The sequence below is a fragment of the Panicum virgatum genome, chromosome 7N, assembly GCF_016808335.1.
Source record: "Panicum virgatum strain AP13 chromosome 7N, P.virgatum_v5, whole genome shotgun sequence".
In the NCBI taxonomy this organism is placed as follows: domain Eukaryota; kingdom Viridiplantae; phylum Streptophyta; class Magnoliopsida; order Poales; family Poaceae; genus Panicum; species Panicum virgatum.
In genome coordinates, this window is record NC_053151.1 from 20,383,168 (window position 1) to 20,397,089 (window position 13,922).

General features: G+C 43.6%; 1 long non-coding RNA gene and 1 pseudogene across 1 annotated transcript; one reads left to right on the forward strand and one right to left on the reverse strand.

Moving 5' to 3' along the window:
* LOC120683880 overlaps positions 1–13,922 on the reverse strand; it is an 88,355-nt pseudogene that overhangs the window by 70,709 nt on the left and 3,724 nt on the right.
* Positions 3,994–4,708, forward strand: LOC120683881. Its single transcript, XR_005678966.1, has 2 exons — positions 3,994–4,188; positions 4,307–4,708. It is a non-coding gene; the product is annotated as an uncharacterized LOC120683881 (long non-coding RNA).

Here is a 13,922-nt window from a genome sequence, read left to right on the forward strand (position 1 = left end):
CAGCACCGGTTGAAAGCACCAACCGGTTCCTATGTCCAGTGCCAGCAGAGGCACGGGGGCATGGCATGACCCAGTGCTAATGTCTGCTCCATAAGCACCGAGTTGTGCCACCACCCGGTGCCATTGATGCATGGCCAATTTGGTACCGGCTGATGGATTTAATAGGTGCCTTTGTCAGTGCATTGGCACCGGTTTGTGCCGTGGCGCGCCTTGCCAGTGCTTGGCGCAGGCCAAGAGTACCGGCTATTGATGCAGCCAGTACTGATGTCTCCCATTAGTACCGGTTCAAGCAACAAGTGGTTCCTTTGGCCTGGATTTTTGGCCTGTTTTCTAGTAGTGGAACGACGCAGCCGCAGGGCATGAGGATAATATACTAAATTAACATCAAACTAGTGTCAACATAACCAATCTTAAATAAAAATTGAAGCTAAAATAATAATATACTAAATTAAACAATGATTGATTACGAAACAAATTAAATTGGAGTGTCATCAAAATTATATACTATAAATATATATATTATGCATGCCTAATATAAAAATAAAATAATCCAAATCCTAACTATATATAAATAAATAGTTATCTTATGCCTAATATTTTATATAACAATAATATGAAACCATAAACTAAATGGGGTCCAAAAATATATCTACAAATATTTATTATGTGTATAAACTAAATCATGTGCTAACTACATCTACAAAATTAATTTATAAAAGTATTGAAAATAGTATTACTAACTTTTTTTAAAAAAATGAAAAAATTCACCACCCCTTTCCTCACTCAGCTGCCATGAACAGTGAGTTCACGACAGCTTGGAAGGGAGGAGGGGACGGGGTATTTATAGTAGGAGCACAAAGGCACAGGTTTGTGCTAGTCAACCGGTGCCAAAAGTAATAGTTCAGCACCGGTTGAAAGCACCAACCGGTGCCTATGTCCAGTGCCAGCAGAGGCACTGGGTCATGGCATTACCCGGTGCTAATGTCTGCTCTATAAGCACCGAGTTGTGCCACCACCCGGTGCCATTGATGCATGGCCAATTTGGTACCGGCTGATGGATTTAACCGGTGCCTTTGTCAGTGCATTGGCACCAGTTTGTGCCGTGGCGCGCCTTGCCAGCGCTCGGCGCAAGAGTATCGGCTATTGATGCAGCCGGTGCTGATGTCTCCCATTAGGACCGGTTCAAACAACATGTGGTTCCTTTGGCCTAGATTTTTGGCCTGTTTTGTAGTAGTGGAACGACGCAGCCGCAGGGCATGAGGATATGAGGCATTGGGCGTTGCAGGAGGACGGTTGGTCCCAAGTCCCAACCTGCACCTGAGCGAGTGAGCGTACATGAGAGGTTGCATATGCATTCACGTAATCACCGCGCCGACGGGGATGAAACAATGCAAGAAGGGTATTTGATCAGTATATGCTGCCAGATAATCAGTATATGTTCTGGGTTTAATCAATCAGAACACTCCTAATCTAAATAAGAGAATATGGAAATTAAAAGCCCCACTCAAGATAAAGATATTCCTCTGGTATCTTAGACGTGGCGTCATTCTTACAAAGGATAATCTTGCAAAACGGAATTGGCAGGGGAACCAACAGTGCTGTTTCTGTCATGAGAATGAAACGATACAACATCTGTTTTTTGACTGCCGATTCACGAGAATGGTATGGGCTTCGGTCTATGCGGCCTGGGGCATACCAAAACCTCATAATATGCCTAGTATGTGTGGGAGTTGGCTCAATGGAATTTCTAAAGAATATAAGCCACTAGTACTTCTGGGCGCGACAGCCTTGTGTTGGTCTGTTTGGCTATGCAGAAATGCGGTGGTGTTCGATAACAAAAAATCTTCCTTTTTGCAGGTTATCTACTCAACTACGCACTGGCTCCGTACATGGGCTATCCTTCAGAAGTATACTTTGCAGGACAAGCTTGTAGCGGCCTCTCATTTCTTGGCACAGGTGGCCAAGGTTTTTTTTGCCCGGGCACATGGGTGGCGGTCTAGTCTTCGGATTGACAGTCATTAGTGTGGAAGGATCTTTATCAAACTCTTTTTAGGCTGTGTGTCGTTTAGGCAGAGGTCGGGAAATTTTCAAGACGATGTATCACCTTGATGTATTGTACTTGAAATCAATAAAATTTCCCTTTTTTAAAAAAATGCTGCCAGATCATTCAGGCAATAATAATACAATCAGTTTGCTCCAAGGATGTCAGGGAGGAGCGCACTGTGGCTGTTAATTGGTCTCGAAGACGATGACTCGATGAGGGCGTCAGGCAAGGCCGGAGCCCAGAGGCCGCTCACCGCTGCGCTGTGGCGGAGCTTGAGATATAATAATTAAGGGGGAGCCAACCAGTGTTGGAGGAGCACGAAAATGGACTCATTATCGCTGCATCCGTCATTTTTATAGCTCAACAGTTATGTTGACCATAACCAAAACTAAAAAAATACTATTCAAAATTATACTCCTACCACGCAAGCAGAAGCTGGTGTTATTTGTTGTGGGTTGGAAAATAACGAATTGATTGATTAATGTAGAGACCAGCGAACCATTTTATGTAGCAAACCAGAAAATACAGTAACTATAGCAAAAACAAGCAGTCGAACGTATCAAGCGAGCCAGTAGCGAGACAAGAGTTCCTCCCTCCTCATACTGACATTGCAGACTTGCCCAAAGAAACAAAGCAAAACTCATGTCTATGTATGTGTGGAGATGAGACCATTGCTCAATGTATATAGTTAGCTCGCGATTGCTACTAAGCCTATAACCCAGCTGATTTACTGGTTAACTAGTGATGGCATAATATATTTTCTAGACCAAGGTGGGGCCACAGCCCCGTATGTCCTACATATAGCTCCGCCACTGCCGCTGCGTGCATGCGCCGTGCAGGAGCAGGCCGCGTCTACGGTGGCGTCCTTTAGTTTGTTATATATCTCTCTCCATATTTAAATGTATATCTCTGTTGACTTTTTGTACCACATTTGACCGCTCATCTTATTCAAAAAATAATACAAATTTATGAAAATATAATCTATTTTTAAATATATTCAATGATAAAGTAAACTACATCAAAATAAATGATAAGTACAACATAATTTTTTTGAATAAGACAAGTGGACCAACGTTGAGCAAAAGGTCAGCAGTGTCTAAAAAAAGAATGGAGGTAGTAGATTTTTGGTAGTCTAGTTTTTCATAATCGTAATCTCCATATTTAGAGACCCAGGCGATGGCACTGGTCGGGCGATGTGGGAGTTGCCACAGAGGTGGTGCCATGCTGAGCAGAGATCATTACATGGCAGTCGAACGATTGCGGTCACCATGGCCAAACTTAAGTCTCAGTCATCAGATGTTTAATACCAATTATATAAATAAGGGCTAATTCGTGAGATGAATTCGTTAAGCTTAATTATTACATATTTTACATATGTGATGCTACAACAATCATTTTCTAATCATAGATTAATTATGCTTAATAGATTAATCTCGTAAATTAGCCACAACTTATGTAATTAGTTTTATAATTAGCTCATATTTAATTATCTAAGTTAGCATCCAAATATCTAATGTGACACAAGGTAGATTTTATTCAAAAATCACTTAAACAAATAGAATATATTCATTGTTTCACTAGGGACATGCCGCCACGGGTACACCGGATCTCCTGGGCCCTGCTAGCCTTTTGGGGCTTGGGGCATAGGGCGCATGTGAGGCCACAGGTTGCAGCTGATACTGTCTACTTAGAGTCATGAATCTCGAGGTATGCTGACATAGCGCTATCGATTTTTGCCTCACAAAATACTGTCCACTTACAATGGTTGGAAAAAATAAGAGCCTTTCATCGGTCGAAATTAGACGGTGCAAAAATAGACAGTACCAATGGTACGGTACCAGACGGTACTAAAATGGTGGGACCGGTGCCAAATGCAGGTAGGACCGGTACCTAAATTAATTATTAATTTTAAATTCAGAAAGGGTACTAAAATGGTTAGTGATGTACTATGCTTGCTCTTTTTTGTTTCTTACAATGAGTTAGCATGACCTATGTTCTTATCTCAAATAATTCAGTGAATGTTTTAAATTACAGCCAATGCTTATAGGTGATGTTAATTCATTTCTTGATGAAGTTTCCATAGCATTCCGCACTAATGCACTCTTGGCAGTTTGCACGGCACTATTTATCAGATCAGCCTGCTGGTATGCTCACAGCTCTCTGCACATTCTTGGGTTATTTGGTTACCTTAGTTTGACTCATGTGCTTGATAAGCACCTTTGTGCTTATAAAAAATATTCAGTGAAATATTTTTAATTGTAGTCAATGTTTGTGCTGATGGTGTTTAACGTACTACTTGATGAAGCTTCTGTACCCACAATGACAACGTTGCTATTATGAGGTACTACAATGGTTCAAATTTTGTCGAGGAATGATGGTTAATTTCCTTTTGCTTATTTACTCTTTATGCGCTCTTCTATTTAACCACTCTGTACCAAATGAGCAATAGGGTCCTGTTGGTCAGATATCATGTGTAGTGAGTGTTTGTAGCTTGTAGAGTCATAGAGTGCCAACCTGTTTTTTTTTCTTCTTCTTTTTATGTATCCTTCATATATGAGCTGTTACGTATTGTGATATCCACAATTTGCTGGCAATGTCAGGCTACTTAGTATTCATATTATATACAACATTGTATATATAAATGATATGTTTTTAGGGGATTTAGTTGCATTGCTACTAAATCTATCTTAGGGTACCTTTGAATTTTCCACGTTCTATTGTGTTACTCACTTGCTTCCTATAGGAGGAAAGATTAGGGATTTCTATGTTGCCTGCAACCAGTTTGTGAATAGGAAAACGGCCATGGCTTCATCTATTGGACTATTGCTATATATGCTTTGCAACAAGTCAATTATGGAACTGATAGTCAGATGCTTACTCCTCCGTACAGCGAAGAACTATTAACATGAATGAGCATGTAGTTTGGGACCTGTTTAGATTCATAATTGATATTGTATATGCTGTTCAAATTAGCTGTAGAGAACTCCCTCTGAAAGAAACTGACTCAATGACTTCTTTATGGTTACATGTATATCTACCTAGCCCCCGCGGCAGTTGCCGCGGGTCTCATCTAGTATTTGAAAATCATCAGAGCGGGACTTAGAACAGAACACGTCCATTTTTCTTTCTTTCAGGTTCAGATTATTTCTCCTCTAGCAGTCTGGCTTCTTCTGAAACCAGGAGCGGCGACTGGCTGCCTGGGCCGACGATTTGATGTGCCAGCGGCACACGTAGGGGGTTCCTTGGGCAGCAGCGAACGAAGGTGACTCCCCTCGGCGGCACCAGCGGCAGCACACTGCAGGGGCGGGGGCGGTGGCGCCCGACGGGGTCAATGCCGGGGCCGCCTGCGGGGGGTCACGGTGGTGGCGATGCCGGCACAGCACAAACGTGGAGCCGAGGTGGTGGCACAGGATGGCGTGTGTAGCCAGGGCGGCAGTGCGAGACGGCCGGAGTCGGGGCGTCGTTGCGGCATGTGTGCAGATTAGAACAGACAGTCTATGACCTAGGTATATACATCTATTAATATGTGGTGAATGGTATATACATAACATGGTATACACATGTATTAGTATAGGGTACACCAATTACTATATTACCCTTGGCTAATTATTTATATTTTAAATATATATTTTTATTATTATCTTTTAATCAATGGTTAGGAATATTCAGAAAAATTAACAGTACCAGATGGTACGGGTGGTACTGTACAACCGCTGTAAACAAGCTCATAGAATATATTCATTGTTTCACTAGGGACATGCCGCCACTGGTGCACCGGATCTCCTGGGCCCTGGTAGCCTTTTGGGGCTTGGGGCACAGGGCGCATGTGAGGCCGCAGGTTGCATCTGATACTGTCCAATTAGAGTTATGAATCTCGTGGTATGTTAACGTAGTGCTATCGATTTTTGCCTCACAGAATTTATAGTAATGCTAGAGCTATAAAACTTTTTACAGAAATCTTACTTACATGCTGACAAACATGGAGATACATCCACGTGGGACAATTTCATTTTTGATTGAAAATCAGCTTGCATGATTATTGCCATCCACATCATCATGTTTTCTTTCTTTTCTCTATCCTTATTATCACGTAAATAGGATTTCTATAGGACATTTTTTTAAGCTTAGCATTACCCTTGATTTTTTTAAAAAATTTCCTTAGCATGTGGCAATCATGCCTTTGCCCGCTCAGGGCACCCTGCCTAGGCAAGCTCCTTTTCTGCTGGCCATCTAACGCCGCCCGCTGCCATTTTCTCTGTTGAGGAGGGTCATCCAACTCCGCTGCCGCCTCTTGTTTCAGCTTCATCCTTCTCCCTCGCGCATCGTCTAACGCTGAAGCCACCCTTTCTTGCTTCCCCGTGCGCCATCCAACGTCGTCGCCGCAACCTCTATTTATCATGCCATTCAACCCTGTCGCTGTTTCTTTTTCTCCAGCTTGACCCTTCTCCCCTGCACCCCATCCAATGCCGTTGCCACCCCACTCACGTACCCGTCGTGGGGCCTCTGCAGGGGCGGAAGTGGCGGACACGCAGCTTCGGTGACACACGTGACGTGGTCAGCGACCATGTCACGCGGTAACGTACGTTAGCGAATTTAGAAAGATGGGCCGACAATGGAGGAAGCCCAAGTAGAGGAAAAAGGAATCCAATTGGAAAAAAGAAAACACTTGGGGCAGAAGCCAGAGAAGTCACATGGATTGTGGACAAGGAAACAAGGTGAGACATTATGCTTGGGAGGGAAGCTGCCTCACCAGGCACATGACTGGTTTATGAAAATATTAAACAACGTTTCCAGTAGCCAACCTGATAGGTGAATAGGTGATGCCTGGCATGGCGAATATTATACGTGCGGCCGCATGTACTGGGGAAATCCATTTATTTTTAAGAAATTAAAAATGTGCAGCCACTGGTTGCACCCACTCACAAATTAAACTAACGACCACAGGCCCGCGTCTAGGTGCCATCCCACGTTCAGCAAAACAAGGCCACTCAAATGCACTCAACACACGACATAACACAACCGGCGGCCTCGCCATGAACGCGCATGACTCAGGCGGCCTTATATAATAAATACTAGGACACATATAATAGTGGCACATGGTAGCAAACATGATTCTAGTAGTAGAAAATAAACATGCGCATGTGATGTGCCGGCGCCACCTCCTCACGGCTTTCACGGCCGTTATGGCCCCGGGCACTGGCTCTGGCAGCCGGCACCACAGTACTCAGGGCCTTGCCCGCAGAACCCATATTGGCTGCAGCAGTTGGGAGGATGGCACGGGGCGCCTCCAGCCTGGACACCGCACTCACCTGCCTTCACCTCTGTGGCGAGGGGGGCCCCACTAGAGCACTGGCTTTGGCATCCGACCCCGCAATACTGGGCACCGAGCCATCAAAAGCCGAATTGGCTACAGCAAAGGCCGTTGGGGCACACGGCGCCGCCAGCTTGGACACCACATTGTGGCACCGCCTTGGCCTTAGCCTCTGCAGACGCCGCGAGGTAGGTGAGGGCAAGGGCCGTAAGTGCCAGAGCCTTCGCGGCTAGGCCCGCTGCTGCAATCATGTGCTTCGGTGAATTTTCAGCCATCTTGGTTTGCTAACCGCGTATGATTATGAGTATGCGGTAGGGACCCCTTATATAGAGCTTGTGATAGTGTCTATTATGATGACAACCAGGTGTCGGCGATGAAAATTATGATGAGAAATGGTCGGGAACGAACGGTGGTAGTATTAATAAAAAACAACAAAAACCTTAATGATGACGTCAGAACTTTTCATATTTATGAAATGAGTAAATAAGAAAATAGTTTAATACGGTTGTGAAATCAGTTACGAATGATATGTTTTGCTAAACACGGAAACAGTATCGAGTCCCGTTTTGACTGTGTGTCCAATGCTCCAATCATCCAAACGCATTACGCCTTCGGTTACTCCGGTCTAACCATGTCCGTGTCGATCTGAGTTGCTGGAAAACACAAGTATATAATCACGTCAGTAAGGACAGGGTTAAACACCGTATCGTTGGATATTACAAAGGTGCAAGCTGCCACTGCACCAGCGAACAAAGCTTTACTCGCGACTTTGGTATATTGTGTAACTTGGTTTTATATACATCAAATTCGACGGAACAAAAACGTACGTCGGACCCAACTAGGCTTTTACAAGGTGCCTGACGGAGGTACGTCTCTCACGTATCCTTGTAAAGATGGAATCCTACTCGACTACAAATAAGACAATCCGGATCAAGCATCGGTAGATGATGGTCTTTTTGTTTTGCAATACACAGATGATACTAACCTTTTTACCAAGAATAATATTGAACAAGCAAAGAACATGAAGCTTTTGCTTTGTGGATTTGAGGCATTCCTATACATCATAGAAAACTTTAGAAATGTGGATCGGAAAGAAGTCAAAGAGGTTCAAAAGAAACTCAGTGTTGCTGGAAAGGAAAGATGCTTTCGGTTATGAGCAAATAAATTATTTCTCATTAATTTATAGTTCATAGTAATCTATCCTTTTTTTTTTGCTATCTTTCTTTGAATTACCACATGAGGTATTAAAGAATTTAGACTACTACAGGTCTAGGTTCTTTTGACAAAGTGATGAGCATAAAAAGAAGTACATACTCACTAGATGAAGTACTCTGTATTCACATGAAAGATCAAGGAGGTTCAGGAATTCTTATTCTTGATGTGCAAAATAGGAGTAGTAAATGGATTTTAAAGCTTATTAATGAAGATAGGTATGACAAACTCTCGTGAGGAGAAAGTATTTGAGGCACAAAACTATTACACATGTTGAATATATGCCCGGCAACTCTCACTTTTGATCTAGCTTAATGAAAGTCAAACAAAAGTTTGAGTTTGGGTAAGTTCACACTGAGTAGGGAACTCAAATAAGATTTTGGGAGGATACTTGGCTAGGCAAAGTAGCCTTGAGGGACCAATATCCTAGGATTTATAACATTGTGAGAAAGGGAAGTGTATTTGTTAGTGTGGTTCTTCGAGCTAATCCTTTGAATATATCTTTTAGAAGATCTTTGGCTAGCAATAATTTACTGGATTGGCACCATTTAGTGGCTCGAGTAATAAGCGTCCAAGATGAAAGAAAGACATCCATATGGTCTTTGAATCAATATGGGGTTTTCACAGTGCATTCTATGTATAGGGCACTAGTTGTTACCAATGTTGGACCATAAAACCATGTTTTTTGGAAGCTGAAGTTTCAGATAAAAATCAAAGTTTCCTATGGTCAAAAGATTTAATCACTACTTGGAACCAGCCTTCTGTGCCGGGTCAAAACCTGGCATCACTATCGGATCTACAACCGGTAGTGGAGGCACTATCTCTCCTAGTTTGTAATACGAACGAGTAGTAATGGTACACCCTTCACTGCCAGTGGATAACTTTTAAATAATATTTTTTTATTATGAATAAAAATAAAAAAATATTTGAAATTTTCCAAATAGCCCCCATCACTCGCGTGATTTTTTGTGCATGCAACACAATTTCCATGATTCGAACTCGCAACCACCAGCTTCGCGCGATCCTTCCATACCATCCAACTACACCAACAGATGTGTACAAAGATGAGATATTTGCTTTTTAACATCACTTAACAATATCTTGTATTACCCATTTGGAAACTATAATAACTTCAAATGAAAATCTTGTCAACTACAAATTCTAAAATTTTAGAAATTCATTTGTTAAAATAGATCTAAAACTTGTAGCATATGTTTCGGTTCCAAAATGACCTCAAATAAAAATCTTGTCAACTATGAAGTTGTTAATCTAGTCAAGATTTACAACTTTCATGTATATCATTTCTTCATCTGAGATCATTTGAAAGTATCAAATAATTTATTTGCTTCAAAATTCCCGTCCAACACATCGGTTCGTACGACCATCACTCTCAGATCGTGTTTTCAACCGGCAAGCCTACTATTTCCTACTTTCTCGAAGCGAAACGCCCTGGTCAACAGATTATTATGGTAAACCCGCGGATTTTCAGTCTACAAGATCTTTTCGATAACCTTTTTGGAGCAAAGGGGTGTGTGCCTATTATTAAGTTGACCCATGATCCGACCCAAAATCGAAGAATTCCCTTCATAGACTGGCGCTCTCTGGGCCCTATTCTCAAGAATATCATTTCTCACAAGAATAGCAAGAATGAAGTAGCTTAGGCAAACCTGCATCGTCCAGCCGAGGCATCTCGCTCGGACTCAACTTCTGTAAAGAGGAACGACGTTCTTAGGCCCATTGAGTCAACATAATAGTGGTCTCCTACTTCCATGAACTTGTTTTCTTCTTTCTTTATTATTACCTCCGTTTCACAAAAAAAAGTCCATGAAGGGTTTGAAAATTTGTCCCACAAAAAAAGTCTATAGGGAGAGTATGTGTCTATCTCTCTCCTCCTTCAATCCTCCTCATTTCCTATGCACTCTCTATCTCTCTCCTCTTCCTTAATTCCTGTGCCCAAACCTTTCATGAACTTTTTTTTTGGGACGGAGGGAGTATTTCTTTAAGAATTAGAGTGCGTCTCTGGGGACGAGCCTGCTGATCTAACCGATTTATTGGTTGATTGGGAATCTAATTCTATAGAGAGAGTGTGGTTCAGGTCACTGCTGACATAGAAGAAAAAGAGAGGGTAGCAACGCACATCAGTAATAAAACTAGTGAATTACTAGTGAATTTCCAAATAGAATAGTGCATCCACGTCAGCATCTCTGTTTGTCATTTCTAGATTGACTCGGTCCACTCTCGTTCAGGGAGACTATAGACATCCTTGTTATATGTCGTTCCTGTCAAATGAGCTTGAGAGCCACGTTTTCTTGAGCGGATGGCATAAAGTGTCCCCAGGCAGGCCTCATCTGATGGACTATCATCTTCACGGTTCTTGGCACCGGAACATTTTTTATGTACGATTTCGTCCGGAACATGTTCCTTGTCATTTTCAATGAATTTCACTGGAGCCTGTTGGATCTTCACCAAGACGTGTTTAATTCCATACCTAAAATTCAATAATAGTTACTAGAGCTCCTGGAGCAATGTTTTGACGATTTTCAAAAGAATGAAGTGAGAATAAAATCAATGGAAACACGCGGCTTCACTGCGGTTTGTAACACCAACCAGCAGTAATAATTTAGGTTTCAGTGCTGATTCGTGTCAACCGGCAGTGATAGCTTCATGTTTCACTATCGAGTGCTTCACTGCTGTCATAGGAACCAGCAATAATAGTTGTATTTCTGTCAGTTTCAAGTGCAGTGATGAGCTGGCAAACATGGGTTATTCTGTAGTACCGTAAAATAATTAGTCATGGTTTCTATATTTATCTACAAGCTTAAAAGATAATTTCTCTCAGAATTAACAAATTGTGCAGGAGCACAGATTGATAGAACTAGAACAATGTCATTTTTTTTTTACTTTCTGTAACATTTTTATATGCCTTTGGATCAAACTATGTTGGGCCCGCACCGTGCTGTGGCCGCGTCGACCATGCCATGCGGGGGGCAGCATCAGTGGCCTCTCTTAAGTTTCTTTTCTTTTCTTTTTTTCTTAAGGCGAAGGGTCCAATGAATCTCTCATCGCAAGAACCCAGAAGTGACGATGATACTGGAGAATCATCTCCAAATGATTAATAGGTTCAAAGAAAAAGTCAGAAATGTTTCTTAGATTCTATCAGATTTTAGAAATCAGAAAAGAAAAATAGTTCCTCTATCTAGAGAATCTACATTACTAACTTCTTTCAAAAATGTTTCTGTGAGAATATATAATTTTGAGGGACATCTTCCTTGAAAATGGAAATGATTGAGTACTTCTCTTCATCTTCTTTAATTGAGTGTCGTTTTATAGACACTCGTTTGTGTTCTTGTACGACTGCAGCATGTTTCGTCGGTGATCAGTCCATGGCCCGGCGTGGCGCTGTGCCACGGAAGGCTGGTTGGGCATCACGCAAGAACCGAGAAGTGACGATGGATTATAGATTTGTCAAGTTTCAAGGTACGTTTCCTGAAAAACAACAAACACGACTAATACCTATATGTATACACCACACTCCAGCACAACTCATACTACACGTGGATAACAAAAAAAACTGGAAAGCCACAGGTCAGTTGTGCCTTGTGCGGCATAAATCCGTGCGCCTCTGCGGGATCGATTTCTTACCATGTCCAAATGCTAGCATATTATGGGCTCCGGCGGATGCCGTCATATAGCGTGCAAGGTTGGCCATAGCAGGATTTAGCGCCGCTATAGTGCTGCTATAGCGCTGGGAAGGAAGCCACGCGATGTTTAACCCGATATTAAAAATGTTGGCAATAGCGGGCTATAGCGGCTCTATAGCGCCAATATAGCGATTTTGATGGCCCTCCGATAAAACATATAGCCCACTATTGCCAACCTTAATAGCGTGTGATGTGCGGGGCTGATGGATGGCAGCTCCAGTGGCACAGCCCCAAGCCCCCAACCGGCGGCTACCAGGAGATCCGGTGCACCAGTGGCGGCACGTCCGTAGTGAACTGATAAATGCATTTCACTGGCGTTGGACCTATCCAGACCGATCCCGGTGACCCGTCGTGGTTGCTCACGACTCATGAGGCCACTCCCAATGTATTGGGTCTTGAGGTTGAGTCTTGAGTGGGAAGACCCAACTTAAAACCCAACATTCCCAATGCATTGGGTCTTGAGGTTAGGTCCTAAGTGGGAAGACCCACCTTAAGACCATAGGTTGGGAGAATAAAATCAGGTCTTACTTTATCGGTTGTTGTGAAGACCTTGGATCTTGATTAAGACCTAGGTCTTGCCTTTGGCTCATTTAATTGACTGCCACATCACCTCTTCCCTGCCACATCAGCCCAAGGCCCAAAGATAAGACCCAGCATTGGGATAGGCCTGAGTGGGCTCTGGATGGCCCAGGTGAACTGATGATTGTGCTAGCTCCGGAAGAGAAGCCGGCCTGCTTGCACCCGTCTGTGAAGCCCGGGTATGTATATATACTATGTATTAGCGAGTCGAGGACACACTGACAGCATCTGGACACAACAAGGAATTTGTCCCACACCGTGAGTTTGTTGTGTTTGAAAAAAAAGACTTGTGGATATATTTTCTGTTTATCCATTTTATTCTTCGCTACATGCATGGCCACAAACTCGCCGTTGCCCGTGTCAACATGCCATCCCAGGCTCAGCAGAGCACACCCACTCAAACACACTCATCAGTGCGCACACACACCCAGAGGCCTCGCCATGAACACGCATAACTCAGCCCCCATGTAAATACCTAGGACATATAGTAGTGGCACAAGATATATAGCTAGCTCGTTCCGGTAGTAGAAAACATGCATGCGAATATGCGATGTCATGGACTCATGGGCCGCCTCTCAGCTTTCCCACTAGTCATGGCCCCGAGCACTGGCTCTGGCAGCCAACGCCACAATACTTGGCGCCGAGCCCGCAGAAGCCGAACTGGCTGCAGCAGAGGCCATTGGCACATAAGGCACCACCGCCCTGGATGCCGCACCACTGAACTGCCTTCACCGGTTCCACAATGGTGGGGCTCCCATGGCAGTTGCTCTGACAGCCAACGCCGCAGTACTGGGCGCCGAGCCTGCAGAAACCGAATTGACTGCAACAGAGGTTGTTAGCGCACGTGGCGCCGCCAGCCTGAATGCCGCACTGCTCACCTACCTTCACCAGCTCCACGCTAGCGAGACTGGGTGTGGGTGCGGGAGCAGGACCCTCATTACAGTTGCTTTGGCAGCCGAAGCCGCAGTAGGCTGGACCGGACCCGCAGTAGCCGAACCTGCTGCAGCAGCGGCCATCACCGCAAACAGCGCCGCCGACCTGGAAGCCACAGGTCGGCACCGCCTGGGCCTCCGCG